This window comes from Gopherus evgoodei, chromosome 5 (genome assembly GCF_007399415.2).
Source record: "Gopherus evgoodei ecotype Sinaloan lineage chromosome 5, rGopEvg1_v1.p, whole genome shotgun sequence".
Lineage (NCBI taxonomy): Eukaryota > Metazoa > Chordata > Testudines > Testudinidae > Gopherus > Gopherus evgoodei.
The window spans coordinates 38,174,987-38,189,336 of record NC_044326.1 but is presented as its reverse complement, the minus strand read 5'-3'; the positions used below and the strand labels follow the sequence as shown (position 1 = coordinate 38,189,336).

The 14,350-nt window shown below is 42.4% G+C and overlaps 1 pseudogene; it reads left to right on the top strand.

Annotated features, from left to right (window-relative positions):
• The first annotated feature begins 13,533 nt into the window (after positions 1-13,533).
• Positions 13,534-13,852, top strand: LOC115652288 (annotated as a pseudogene).
• The last annotated feature ends 498 nt before the right edge of the window (positions 13,853-14,350 follow it).

Here is a 14,350-nt window from a genome sequence, read left to right as displayed (position 1 = left end):
TATTACCAGGAGTGTTGCACTTAAGACTAGGGAGAGAATTGTCCCTCTCCACACTGGCGAGGCCTCAGCTGAAGTATTGTGTCTGGCTCCAGACTTCAGGAACGATGTGGACAAATTGAAGAGATTCCAGAGGAGAACAACAAAATGACAGTTTGTCTTGCTGCTTGATGCCCTCATTCAATAATGCTAGTGAGTTTCTGTTGCATGGGAAAACAACATCTCCCTATGTAAAGAGCCAGACTCCTGATATTTAATGTACTTCAACCATGATTTCCAGTTAACCATCCAAGTTGCAGCGAATAGTTAGAAACACTTGAACAATCTCTACAAATATAACATTACAGTAATTACCACCCTAATTTTCTGATACAAACATGAAGTGGAACTGTACAAGAATACAATAGAACAGCATGGAGTTAGCAGTCTTTTGGGCAATTGTAAAAATCAAAATATATACCTGTGCTTCTACAAAAAACACTGTATTTAAATATACTGAAAATATAAACTACAGCAATGGGTCATATAAAAGGGATACTTTTGTCTTTGCATTTCTTTTTTACATCATGTTTGCCTATAAACATCCTCAACTTCCTGGTATTATCTGTTCTGAATAGTGCTATATGTAATGTTCATATCAAAGTGCAGAAGTGCTAATGCAGAAGTCCGCATTTTAGTTCAATTTTCTGAGCACCAGCAAATTAATTTCAATTATTTTGTTTTGCTTCTATTTTTTGTTCTTTTTCTCTTTTGCTCATTTGATCAGGTTGCTGTTTGCAATATATGTAGAGTTGTTGTCTGGTTTGAAACTATGTACTGGACACATGGTGAAAATTGTCTGGTATTTCTAGTGTCCTTGATTAGCTGATGTGATCATGAAGCTTATCACAGTTGAAGCTATTTTCCTTGTTTTCTGAGAGAATGTGCTTCTATTTCTATTTCAATGTTTCTGCTCCATCTGGAAAAATGTTTTCTTCTCGTCATTTTTCTTACTCTATTCACTCTTCCATACCACCGGGATGTCTGAAAACCCATGTCAGTATGATGCTTCCAGGGAGTGGCCTGCAATAGCATATTAATCATATTCTCTAATTGCTTTGGACCAGATTCTGAAACCCTTACTCATACTGAATAGCACCTTACTCCACCAGTGGTCCCAGGACTTCAACAGAACTGTTTTGAAGTAAGCTACATCAGAATTTTGTCCTCTGAAAACTGATTTATTTTATTCTCGTATGCTATGACTTGAACTTTAACTGCATCACTGCACTAGGGTCCAGAACAAAGTGTGTAAAGTCTATTGAACCGCAAGCTAAGGTGTTTCTCATCCTGGATTTGGTCTTTGTTTGCTCATCTTCTGGTTTCTTCATTGATTCCCAACACTAAGAGAGAGGATGTGACTTTATCTTACAACTAGCCCTTGCCTCCATTGTGTTTTACCATTTATTAGCTTGAAGTAGTAAAATTCCAGAAGAGGTCTGGCCCCATCACAAAAGTTTCCCTTCCTCCAACCAACCTTAGCGTGCCAGTGTGTCTACAAAGATTTAACACAGCCTTGAGAAATGCAGGACATTAAAGTTCTGCTGGAAGGCTATGATTTCACATTGGGTTAAGCCCAAACTGCATAGCTGGACACTGAAAGGTTCTTCCAGCCTACTGGCCACTTGTTATCCTGAGATTACATTCTTGTGAGAAGGAGATGAGGCCATAATATGCCAGAGACAGAGATGTTCTAGACTAGTGACCAAAATCACACCAATGCTTGTTGTTCTGAGAGGTGAATTCTCCATGTAACACAGTGACACACTGTGTCTGCCAATCTCTGAGAGATTTGCTTATAAAGGGAGAATTGTTCAACCCTTAGTATCCCACCTTGTCTTCCTATCTCCTAAGGACTTGGTATTAGGAGAGGAAAAACTTCCCCAACACTCATTGTCCACTTGTATCTGCCAATCTCATAGGAACATAGTTTTAGACTAACTTAAGCTGTCAACACCTCTGTGTGTGAGCAGATGCCAGATTTCGGCAGAGTAACTGTACAATGAGAAAGTGCTAAAGCTCAAACTGACAACACCTCTGCGCAAGCAAATGCTAGGTCTCGGCAGAGTTACAAGACGGCGGAGGGAGGGATGCTTCAATCTGTCAACACCCTTCAGGGGTGCAGATACTGGGTATTGACAGAGTTAATTTTAAGTGAGGAATCTGGTGTTAGCCCCTAGCTTGCAAGCAAAGTCTGGGGTTTGGCAGACATTGAATTAAGTAATGAATTTGGTACAAAATCCTTTCCCAATATTCTCCCTCACTCCCACCCTCCCTCCTCCAAAAGAGCAGGTGCTGGTTTTACAGGACTATTTGGGCCCAGAGTTAAATTTAAATCAGTGCAAATTGGGAGAAAACAGAGTACAGTGAAAAAAACAACCCAAATACTTTCCTGTGTTCCTGCTCATGTGCCTAATTTGTGGTACCGAATACTGGGTTTTAGAATCAGCATGTATCACCAAGAGTTGTAATACTGAAAGAATACTTCCATAAAAGTGAATTGAGATGAGAAAAACTGTACAATCAGGGCATGATTAGGTTCTAAACAGCCAGAGAGAAGGTAGATAGGTAGGGAATCCTGTAATGGATAAAGATCTATTCATTGACTGAAACTCAGTTTTCCAGTTGTGCCCTGTTGTATAACTGCAAGTTTCAGGATTTTTTTTGAGGGGGTGGGGTAGAATTACTGGGATTTTCTAAATCACCTGGTCTCAGGCAAGGATGATAAGGACATCCTGTGGGAACGTAAGTGATTCCAAGTGCCCAAGTGATAGATCCCTCCTAGTTTTACAAAAATAAATGTATTTGTTCCAATGATACTGATAGTGTAAGAGGCTTCAGATAGTGTGTGAGGGCTATGCACCTTTATTAATTTTCCTAGTTAATAGGACATTATCACAGTACTGTCATTTAAAATATGGCCTCCAACATATGTCTTTTGGATTGAAAAAAGAAATTTCCTCCTGAAACCTTAATCTTCAGTCCTGGAAGATGTTGAGAGCTTCCAATGGCCATTGAAGTCAGAGGTGGGGGCAATCAGCAATTCACAGCAGTGCTCAGTACCTTGAAGATGGAACCTTTAATGTTGTGCCATCAATATTAGATATAGCTCACATTGCTCCCCAGCAATTTGTACTCCTCAGGCAGAGCAAAGGAGCTGATTTTGACTGTAAATGGGTAATGGAGAATTCCTATAGTGAAGGGGAACTCCCCACTTATGGAAAAGGTAGGGGATACAGCCAACTGTTTCCCCCACTCCTGGCATAGGAGGTATGCTGAGTGTAACAGGGCTGTAACAGGCATGAGGTATGGGTTTGGTGAAGCTCCTCTCTGCTATGACAAGCCTTCAGAAGCATAAGTTACTGTAGCTCCATGGCTGTTTTAACTCAAGCCCAGGTAGGCTAGTGCATAAGCAAGTGGATCCATAAGCAAGTCCATGGTGTATAATTGATACTTATTATTTGCCAAATTTAAACAACCTGAAGTATTTCTAGTCCAACTCCTCTTTCCCATCACTTAGCTTTCTGAACGTGGCAGCTGTGTGTCTGAAATTTGTCATTACATCTCCATTCACAAGCAAACAAGTCTGATGGTTCTCTGTCATTTTACTAAGTAGCAATTACATTTGTTGTTGCACTCTGACAAATAAACTGCTATTCCACTTTTATATATAAATATTTCCAATCTATTAAGAAGCCCCTGAGCAGCAGGAGGGTCACTACAAAAGCTAACACAGCAGCTTCAGGAAAAAAACCAAAGCAATCTCGTGAGCCATGCAAAGCAGCTATATTAACCCTCTAATGCTTTGTAAAATGATTTAAAGAATTGTTCTGATTTGCTCTCTATTCTGTACAATTTTCAGAAGTTTCAGGGATCATTTAGAAAATGTTGTTAGCAAGTGAAATCTGCACTATAACAATGATATTTTTGGGACTCATGAGAACAGCAATGTACTGCGAAAGTACTGTAATTCTGTGAGGATTATATAAGGAGCGTTTCAACACAAGAGGCTTCCATACACAATGCATTACTGATAGAACACTTCTGATTGGATAGTGAAGAGCCTCAATATGAATTTGGAGGAATAATTCTTGTTCAAAAAAGGGAGCAGAATACGTACAGTCAGTGAAAAGCTTTTCTTCATTTTCACATTATATCAGTGAGTTCTAGACAATAGTTTCTATAGCTCTGAACTTTCAGTATTGTTGGAAGTATTCTACTTTCTATATTTTGCTATGCTTGATGAAAGAAGGATTCTTCAGTGTTCAGTTGCTTAAAGTGGATATTGTTACACTTTCAGATACAGGGGAAAATAAATATAATAAAGATACTTTTCCCTTAAAACTTAATATATGATATAGTATGGCAAGTAGGGGCACACGTACAGTCTAAAACAAGTCTAAACAAACAACTACTTGAAGGAAAAAGACCAAACTCTGAGTAAAGAAATATTTAAAATATTAGATAATTATACAAGTCATAGAGTCTGATCCAAAGCCCATTGAAGTCAATAAGAAGACTCATATTGACATCCATGCCTCTGCATCAGACCTGTAGAGAGGAAAGATTGTCTTGTTTATTTCCTTGCCAATGCAGGATTGCTTATATAGAATATTGTTTGATACTAGCCCAGTCTAGTTTTCAGTGGTTCTAACTAAAATATAAGCCTTTTCTCATTTTCTCTGGGGGATGAGAACAACTGTACAATCATCACATAATGGACAGACATGGGCAAGGAATCCTTTCCTGAGTTAAAGATCTATACATTGACTGCCACTCAGTTCTCCAACTGCACCCTGGTGTTTGACCACATTTCAGGGCAAAAACAAACTTAATAAGATTCCCTAAATAACCTAGGCTCAGGCACGGACTTCCTGGACATTCTGGGAGATTGTAACTCAATTAAAGTGCCTAAGTGATATATCCCTCCCAATTTTAAAAGGGGAAATGTATCTGTTCCAGTGAAATACACTCTGAGATCTTTTGTATTATCAAGTTGAGGGCTATGCCGTGTTGTGAGAAATCAAAGGCAGCTGTTTTAACACTATAATTCTTTGTAAAATTCTTTAAAGAACTGCTCTGATTTGTCTGCCATCTTGTATAATTTCCAGAAGTATCAAGGATCACTGAAAAAACTTCACTATCCAGTGAGATCTGAGCGACAACAAAACAGTTTTAGATACTTATGAGAATGAATAGAAACTGCTAAAGGAATTTGTACTTCAGTGACTATTATGTAAGGAGTGTTTCAACACAAAAAGCTTCTATATACAATGCATTATTGATAGAAAACCTTTGATTGGATAATGAAAAGCTTCAGTATTAATTTGGAGGAATAATTCTTTGCAGAGGTGGTAGTAGAATGTGTACAGCCCATGAAAAGTGTTTCTTCATTTTCAACATCATATTATAGAGCTCTGAATAATAATTTCTATAGGTCTGATCTTTCAGTATTGTTGGAAGTATTCTAGTTTCTATATTTTTCTATGCCTGACGGAAGGAGGACTCTTTAGTGTTCCATACTGAAGAGTGGATATTATTGTACTTTCAGATAAGGAAAAAAACGAGGATGGAAAATGCACTTTCATCTGAGATTTATACATTGGGATATTTTCCTTGATGTTCAGCCTAAATTTCCCTTTCCTTAACTTCACATTTGTGCACCTTAAACCAAAATAAATATTTTTTCCTCCTCCTTCATGTTTACCCCTTTCAAGTAGGGGTATTACTAACAATTGAAACTTCATAGCTGCTTCCTGCTCACAACTTTTTCAGCCTCCAAAACAGGTAAATAATGGGGTAAATTGTTTTTCTGTCCTGCATCCACAGAGGCTGGCTTGGAAACAGAACAGATATGGTTCTGTGGTTGAAAGGATAGTGATATTCTTGTGGCTGTCTATGCAAGCAGTACACAACAATTGTATTACATGCCACTCCACTCTGCTAGTTGAATGGCAATATGCAGGTATGGCTGTCTAGATTTTTACACTTTACTGGATGTGGACTCTGATTCAACAATGCACTTCAGCACAAGTACGCATATGAATAGTATAATTTAAGTCAACGGGACTAATCTTACAAACCTGCTAAAATATTTTGCTGAATTAGGGCTGTGGGCAGTCTGCTGGGGGAAAAAAAAAGCCTAACTTCAAGAAGACCACCAACTCCCACATCTCTTTACCCATCATATTGCTTTGGGTTTTCTCTTTGAAATGTTTTATTAAGTTAAACTGTATTTTGCAAGACTTCCTCTAGATTTAGGGCATAGGATGTACACCTTATAAGTGTTTGGAAAATGTTGTAGATTATATTAATTCATATTAATATTTTAAATTTATATTGAGCCAAACTACAATTGGTCCTCAGATAGGAATGGGCTGAAGCGTTTTACCTCTTCAATAGGCATGTCTGCCACTAGCAGTCAGTTTTTTTTCTTTTAAGGTAGGGAGGGAGGGGGTACTGAGGATTCCAGCTATCCCACAGTCCCCAGCAGTCTCTGAAAAGTATTTGCATTCTTGGCTGAGCTCCCAATGCCTGTAGGTTCAAACACATTGTCCAGCGTGGTTCAGGGAATAGCTCATCAATTTACTCCCCGCCCCCCACGTGAAAGAAAAGGGAAAGAAATCATTTCTTGACTTCTTTCAACGTCACCCTATGTCTGCTGAATGCTGCTGGTAGACACGATGCTGCAGCAGTGAAGAGAAGTATCCGCTCCTCTCCCCTCCCCGGTGGCAACGGTGCAGTAGGACTGGTAACCGTCCTTCTTATCAACCCGTGAGTGCTCCTGGCTGGCTTTAGGTGATGCTGGCTGGGGGCACCTGGGTGAAAATAGGAATGACTCCCGGTCATTCCCAGTAGATGATACAGAACGGCTGGTAACCATCTTCATCATAGCAACTGGGGGCTGAGCTACAATCAGCCCCCTCCCTTTCATGTGAAAAGAAAAGATTCTGTGCTGCCTGGACTATCATAGCAGTGGGATGCTGGGCTCCTCTCCCCCACACTGCTTAATGTCCTGCCTGGACTATCATAGCACCGGGAGGCTGCCTCCCCCTCATTTTATGTCACTAAAAACTCAATGTTTCTCATTCCTGCATTCTTTTTTACTTCATGACACAAATGGGGGGGACACTGCCACGGTAGCCCAGGAAGGTTGGGGGAGGAGGGAAGCAATGGGTGGGGTTGTTGCAGGGGTACCCCCCATGAATGGCATGTAGCTCATCATTTCTGCGGGATCTGACACAGAGCAGCTGTACTCTCTGATACACTGTTTCTCTAGTACATTTGCCCCATATTCTAGGCAGGACTGACTCTATTTTTAGAAACCATAAAGGGATTGACTCGGGGAGTCATTCCCAGTTTTGCTTTTGCGCTCCAGGCTGATCTCAGCCAGGGGCACCCACAGCAGACAACACAGAAGGACAGATAACCGTCATCTCATTGCTAAATTACACTGGCAGCAGATGATACAGAACGACTGGTAACCATCTCTGCTATCATGCAAAAGCAAATGAATGCTGCTGTGTAGCGCTGGAGTATCGCCTCTGTCCGTGGCATCCAGTACACATACGGTGACTGTAAAAAAAAAAAGCTGAACGGGCTCCATGGTTGCTGTGCTATGGCGTCTGCCAGGGCAATCCAGGGAAAAAGAGTGCGAAATGATTGTCTGCCGTTGCTTTCCCGGAGGAAGGAATGACTGATGACATTTACCCAGAACCACCTGAGACAATGATTTTTGCCCCATCAGGCACTAGGATCTCAACCCAGAATTCTAAGGAGCGAGGGAGACTGCAGGAACTATGGAATAGCTATGGAATAGCTACCCACAGTGCAAAGCTCTGGAAATCGATGCTAGCCTCTGACCATGGATGCACACCGCCGAATTAATGTGCTTAGTGTGGCCGCGTGCACTCGACTTTATGCAATCTGTTTTATAAAACTGGTTTATGTAAAATCGGAATAATCCCATAGTGTAGACGTACCCTAGCTCCTGTTGGTGAAAGAGACAAGCTTTCAAGCTAGCCAGAGTGCTTCTTCAGGTCATTACTACTTCCTTCTTCAGAAGAGCTCTGAATCATAGACTATCAGGGTTGGAAGGGACCTCAGGAGGTTATCTAGTCCAACCCCCTGCTCAAAGCAGGACCAATTCCCAACTAAATCATCCCAGTCAGGGCTTTGTCAAGCCTAACCTTAAAAACTGCTAAAGAATAAGATTCCACCACCTCCCTAGATAAACCATTCCAGTGCTTCACTAGAGAATTTTTTTTCCGAATATCCAACCTAAACCTCCCCCACTGCAACTTGAGTCCGTTACTCTTAGTTCTGTCATCAGGTACCATTGAGAACAGTCTAGATCCATCCTCTTTGGAACCCCCTTTCAGGTAGTTGAAAGCAGCTATATCAAATCCCCCCCTCATTCTTCTCTTCTGCAGGCTAAACAATGCTGGTTCCCTCAGCCTCTCCTCATAAGTCATGTGCTCCAGCCCCCTAATCATTTTTGTTTCCCTCCACTGGACTCTAATTTCTCCACATCCTTCTTATAGTGTGGGGCCCAAAACTGGACACAATGCTCTAGATGAGGCCTCACCAATGTCGAATTGAGGGGAATGATCACATCCCTCAATCTGCTGGCAATGCCCCTACTTATACAGCCCAATATGCCATTGGCCTTCTTGGCAACAAGGGCACACTGTTGACTCATATCCAGCTTCTCGTCCTCTGTAACCCCTAGGTCCTTTTCTGCAGAACTGCTGCCTAGCCATTCGATCCCTAGTCTGTAACAGTGAATGGGATTCTCCCGTCCTAAGTACAGGACTCTGCACTTATCCTTGTTGAACCTCATCAATCCTCTAATTTGTCTAGGTCCCTCTGTATGCTATCCCTACCCTCCAGCAGATCTATCACTTCTCCCAGTTTAGTGTCATCTGCAAACTTGTTGAGGGTGCAGTCCACGCCATCCTCCAGATCATTAATGAAGATATTGAACAAAAATATTGACCATTGGGGCACTCTGCTTGATACCGGCTGCCAACTAGTCATGGAGCCATTGATCACTACTCATTGAGCCCAACGATCTACCCAGCTTTCTGTCCACCTTATAGTCCATTCATCCAGCCCATACTTCTTTAACTTGCCAGCAAGAATACTGTGGGAGACGGTTTCAAAAGCTTTGCTAAAGTCAAGGAATAACACATCCACTGCTTTCCCCTCATCCACAGACTCAGTTATCTCATCATAGAGGGCAATTAGGTTAGTCAGGCATGACTTGCCCTTGGTGAATCCATGCTGATTGTTCCTGTTCACTTTCCTCTCCTCTAAGTGCTTCAGAATGGATTCCTTGAGGAAATGCTCCATGATTTTTCCAGGGACTGAGGTGAAGCTGTCATAAACAGATAGCTAAGGGTTAATGTCTCTTACACCTAGAAAGAAGTTCCTGAAACACCTGACCAGAGGACCAATCAGGAAACCAGACTTTTTCAGATCTGGGTGGAGGGAAGTTTGTGTGTGAGTCCTTTGTTCTTGGGTCTTCTGCCTGCACTCTCTCGGCTATGAGAAGTGATTTCTGTTTCCTGCTTTCTAATCTTCTGTTTCCAAGTTGTGAGTACAAATATAGTAAGGCAGTAAGGTTTCTATTGTTTTTCTTTTGTATTTACATGGATATAGTTGCTGGAGTGCTTTGAATTGTATTCTTTTTGAATAAGGCTGTTTATTCATATTTCTTTTAAGCAATTGACCCTGTATTTGTCACCTTAATACAGATAGACCATTTTTATGTATTTTTTCTTTCTTTTTATATAAAGCTTTCTTTTAAGACCTGTTGGAGTTTTTCTTTAGTGGGGAACTCCAGGGAATTGAGTCTGCAGCTCACCAGGGAATTGGTGGGAGGAAGAAGTCAGGGGGAAATCTGTGTGTTAGATTTACTAGCCTGACTTTGCATTCCCTCTGGGTGAAGAGGGAAGTAATTCTGTTTTCCAGGACTGGGAACGGGGAGGGTGGAGTCCCTCTGTTTAGATTCATGGAGCTTGCTTCTGTGTCTCTCTCCAGGAACACCTGGAGGGGGGAACGGAAAAGGTTTATTTCCCTTTGTTGTGAGATTCAAGGGATTTGGGTCTTGGGGTCCCCAGGGAAGGTTTTTGGGGGCACCAGAGTGCCCCAAAACACTCTAATTTTTTGGGTGGTGGCAGCTTTACCAGGTCCAAGCTGGTAACTAAGCTTGGAGGTTTTCATGCTAACCCCCATATTTTGGATGCTAAGGTCCAAATCTTGGACTAGGTTTATGATAGAAGCTGACTGGCTTCCTGGATCCTCCTCCTTACCTTTTTTAAGATTATCACTATATTAGCTTTTTTCCAGTCATCTGGGACCTCCCCTGATCACCATGAGTTTTCAAAGATAATGGCCAATGGCTCTGCAATCACATCCGCCAACTCCTTTAGCACCCTTGGATGCAACGCATCCGGCCCATAGATTTGTGCTCATCCAGCTTTTCTAGATAGTCCCGAACCACTTCTTTCTCCACAGAGGGCTGGTCACCTCCTCCTCATGCTGTGCTGACCAGTGCAGTAGTCTGAGAGCTGACCTTGTTCATGAAAACAGAGGCAAAAAAAGCATTGAATACATTAGCTTTTTTCCACATCCTCTGTCACTAGATTGCCTCCCTCATTTAGTAAGGGGCCCACACTTTCCCTGACCACCTTCTTGTTGCTATCATACCTGAAGAAACCCTTCTTGTTACTTTAAACATCTCTTGCTACCTGCAACTCCAAGTGTGATTTGGCCTTCCTGATTTCATCCTGTATGCCTGAGCAATATTTTATATTCCTCCCTGGTCATTTATCCAATCTTCCATTTCTTGTAAGCTTCTTTTTTTTGTTTAAGATCAGCAATAATTTCACTGTTAAGCCAAGCTGGTCGCCTTCCATATTTACTATTCTTTCTACACATTGGGATGGTTTGTTCCTGCAACCTCAGTAAGGATTCTTTAAAATACAGCCAGCTCTTGTGGACTCCTTTGCCCTCATGTCATTCTCCCAGGGGATCCTGCCCATCAGTTCCCTGAGGGAGTCAGTGTCTGCTTTTCTGAAGTCCAGGGTCCATATTCTGCTGCTTTCCTTTCTTCCTTGTGTCAGGATCCTGAACTCGACCATCTCATGGTCACTGCCTCCCAAGTTCCCATCCACTTTTGCTTCCGCTACTAATTCTTCCTGGTCTATGAGCAGCAGGTCAAGAAGAGCTCTGCCTCTAATTGGTTCCTCCAGCACTTGCACCAGGAAATTGTCCCCTATACTTTCCAAAAACTTCCTGGATTGTCTGTGCAACTCTGTATTGCTCTCCCAGCAGATATCAGGCTGATTAAAGTCTTCCATGAGAACCAGGGCCTGCAATCTAGTAACTTCTGTTAGTTGCCGGAAGAAAGCCTCATCCACCACATCCCCCTGGTCTGGTGATCTATAGCAGACTCCTACCACAACATCACCTTTGCTGCTCACACTTCTGAACTTAATCCAGAGACTCAGGTTTTTCTGCAGTTTCATACCAGAGCTCTGAGCAGTCATATTGCTCTCTTACATATAATGCAACTCCCCACCTTTTCTGCCTTGCCTGAGCTTCCTGAACAGTTTATATCCAGTTTATATCTGTGTATCCTGAAAGCTTGTCTCTTTCACCAACAGAAATAAAAGATATTTCCTCATCCACATATTGTCTCTATAATGAGCATTTTGAGTATCTGGTGAAGCCTATAAACAACTCTTCCCATGTATTCATCTGCCTGCCTATTATCACAGTGACATCTTGGTTCTTACTAGTTTGATCATTGATCCTAGACTCTCTCACTTCCTCTGTGGAAAATAATGATTTTAACATATGAGTCTGGCTAGGAAACTATGCCTCTCAGAAGTGGACCATAGTTATCCATGTCTTTGTTTTTTCCAAGCTACACTACTGCAAAACATTCTCCCTGGGGCTGATTATGAAGTTTTTGACTTATGCAAAATGCATTTGTCTTCTGAGTGAAGCAGATCCGTGAGAGATATTATGCTAGTTTTCCACACTTTGTAATCCATTTCCAGGTGGAACTCAAGGAGCTGCTTACACTCTGCAGAATCCTAAACTGCCTTGGTCCAAGTTACCTGAGGCCATATCTCCTTTTCAGACTGCTATTGCACCTGCATATATCAGACACACTTAAGCCATCCAACCACGAAGTTAACTTGAGATGGGTTCAGGGCCACCTTGATATTGTGTTTGTGCCATAAATATCTGTAAGGAACTTGGTCACAAGTTTAGAATGTGTTGCAAGATCCTTATTTATTTTCAGACTTTTCCACTGCTACCTGTGGCCTCTGGAATCCATAGTGTTTAGACTGAGAGGTAGGTTTCTGTCCATATATGACTGTGATCGGTTGGACCCCTTAAGGTGCCACTTGATGTGCTGAGAGATCACTGAACATGCCTCTTATGCCAGCCTGGGCACCCTTTTTACCTGTTTTGCTGAGCTAGGCTATTAAGCTTCCTCCAGCAAACACACAGGCAGGGACACACCCAACTGCAGAACAAAACTGACACTGAGATCAGCTCCGGGAAGATTCCACTTAAGAGACTTGCCCCAGCATTCAGGTGTCCACATCCCTTGGAGTGCAGATCCAAATGTATCTTAGGAACTCCGCCTCCTCCCTCAACGTGGAGGAAGGTATGCATAGCCTATATTCTCCCCACCCCTCAATCATGAAATGCATAAACTGGGTTATATTATAAATAAGAAAAATGTTTTGTGACAAAGTCCCTCCTCTGCCTTGGTGGGTCCTGTGCTTATTGCAGATTTGCTCCCCTCAAAGATTCACGGCAGCCCTCACATTGGCCACTTTTGCTAGTGGCTCACGCCTGCTATTCAGTTAACCTCATCACCAACCAGCATGGGGAAAAGGAAGAACAACAATCCTGCAGTCTCTGCTGATCCACCTAGTGAGTCGGGGGACAGGTCAGGTACCTTCCCCTCTGGTGGGACCCACAGTCCAGGTCAACTCCTCTTATATCCAATAGGGGGCAGGGGAATGAGAGGGAACCCAGGCCCACTCTCTACTCTGAGTTTCAGCCCAGGGCCCTGTGGATCACAGCTGTCTACAGAGTTTCTTTTAACAGCTGTGTGACAGCTACAACTCCCTGGGCTACTTCCCCATGGCCTCCTCCCAACACCCTCTTTACCCTCACCACAGGACCTTCTTTCTGATGCCACATAGCGTTTGTACTCCACAGTCCTCTAGCAGCACCCCCTCTCACTGTCAGCTCCTTACGCACCCCTCACTAACTGAAGTGAGGTCCTTTTTAAACCAGATGCCCTGATTAGCCTGCCTGTCTTAATGGATTCTAGCAGCTTCTTAATTGGCTCCAGGTGTCCTACTTAGCCTGCCTTAATTGATTCCAGCAAGTTCCTGATTCCTGGAACAGCCCCTGTTACCTTACCCAGGGAAAAGGAACCTGCTTAATCTGGGGCTTATATATTTGCCTTCTATCACTCTTCTGGCCATCCTTGGGGGCAACAAGTACCCTCCTTCAAAAGGACTTGAAGAAGATTCTTGACAGTGTAGGCATTGAGATTGATGATGAACGCCTGAACAAGGTTATTGGTGAACTAAATGGAAAAAATATAGAGGATGTCATTGCTCAGGGTAACAGCAAACTTGACAGCATGCCAGCTGGTGGAGTTGTGGCAGTCTCAGGTGGACCGTATTCTACTGCTCCTGAGGAGAAGAAAGAGCAGGAGAAGGATGAGTCTGAGAAATCTGATGATGACATGGGATTTAGCCTATTTGACTAAACATTTGCTACAGAAGTTAATAAAACATTTTGTTTAAAATGGAAAAAAAAATCACTCTCCTATAGCCATCTGGCCTGACCCTATCAGTTTATTAGTTACAAAATGTGGATTTTAAGTGAGTATAAGAGATAACAGAGAGAACAAAGCAGATTACTAAACAAATAAAACCAACATGCAAAGAAATTGGTTACAAATAGTAGTTTCTTACCCTAGATATTGTTGCAGGCAGATTACAAAAAGCCTTGAAAAGCAGCTACACAAGTCTCCAGCTTGAGACCTCAGGTATTGTTACTCACCAGCTAAACATCCTTCCAGCTTGGGCTCAACCCATCTCCCCCCCAGTTCAGTTCTTGATTCCAGCTGTTTTTCACTGTCTCTTTGGGTGGGGAGGTAGAGGAGAATCCAGATGATGTCACTCCTCTGCCATATATAGCTCTTGTATATTGCGGGAGCCCTTTGTTTCCCAGTGGAAGAACACTGGCATTGCAAGGGGTGGGT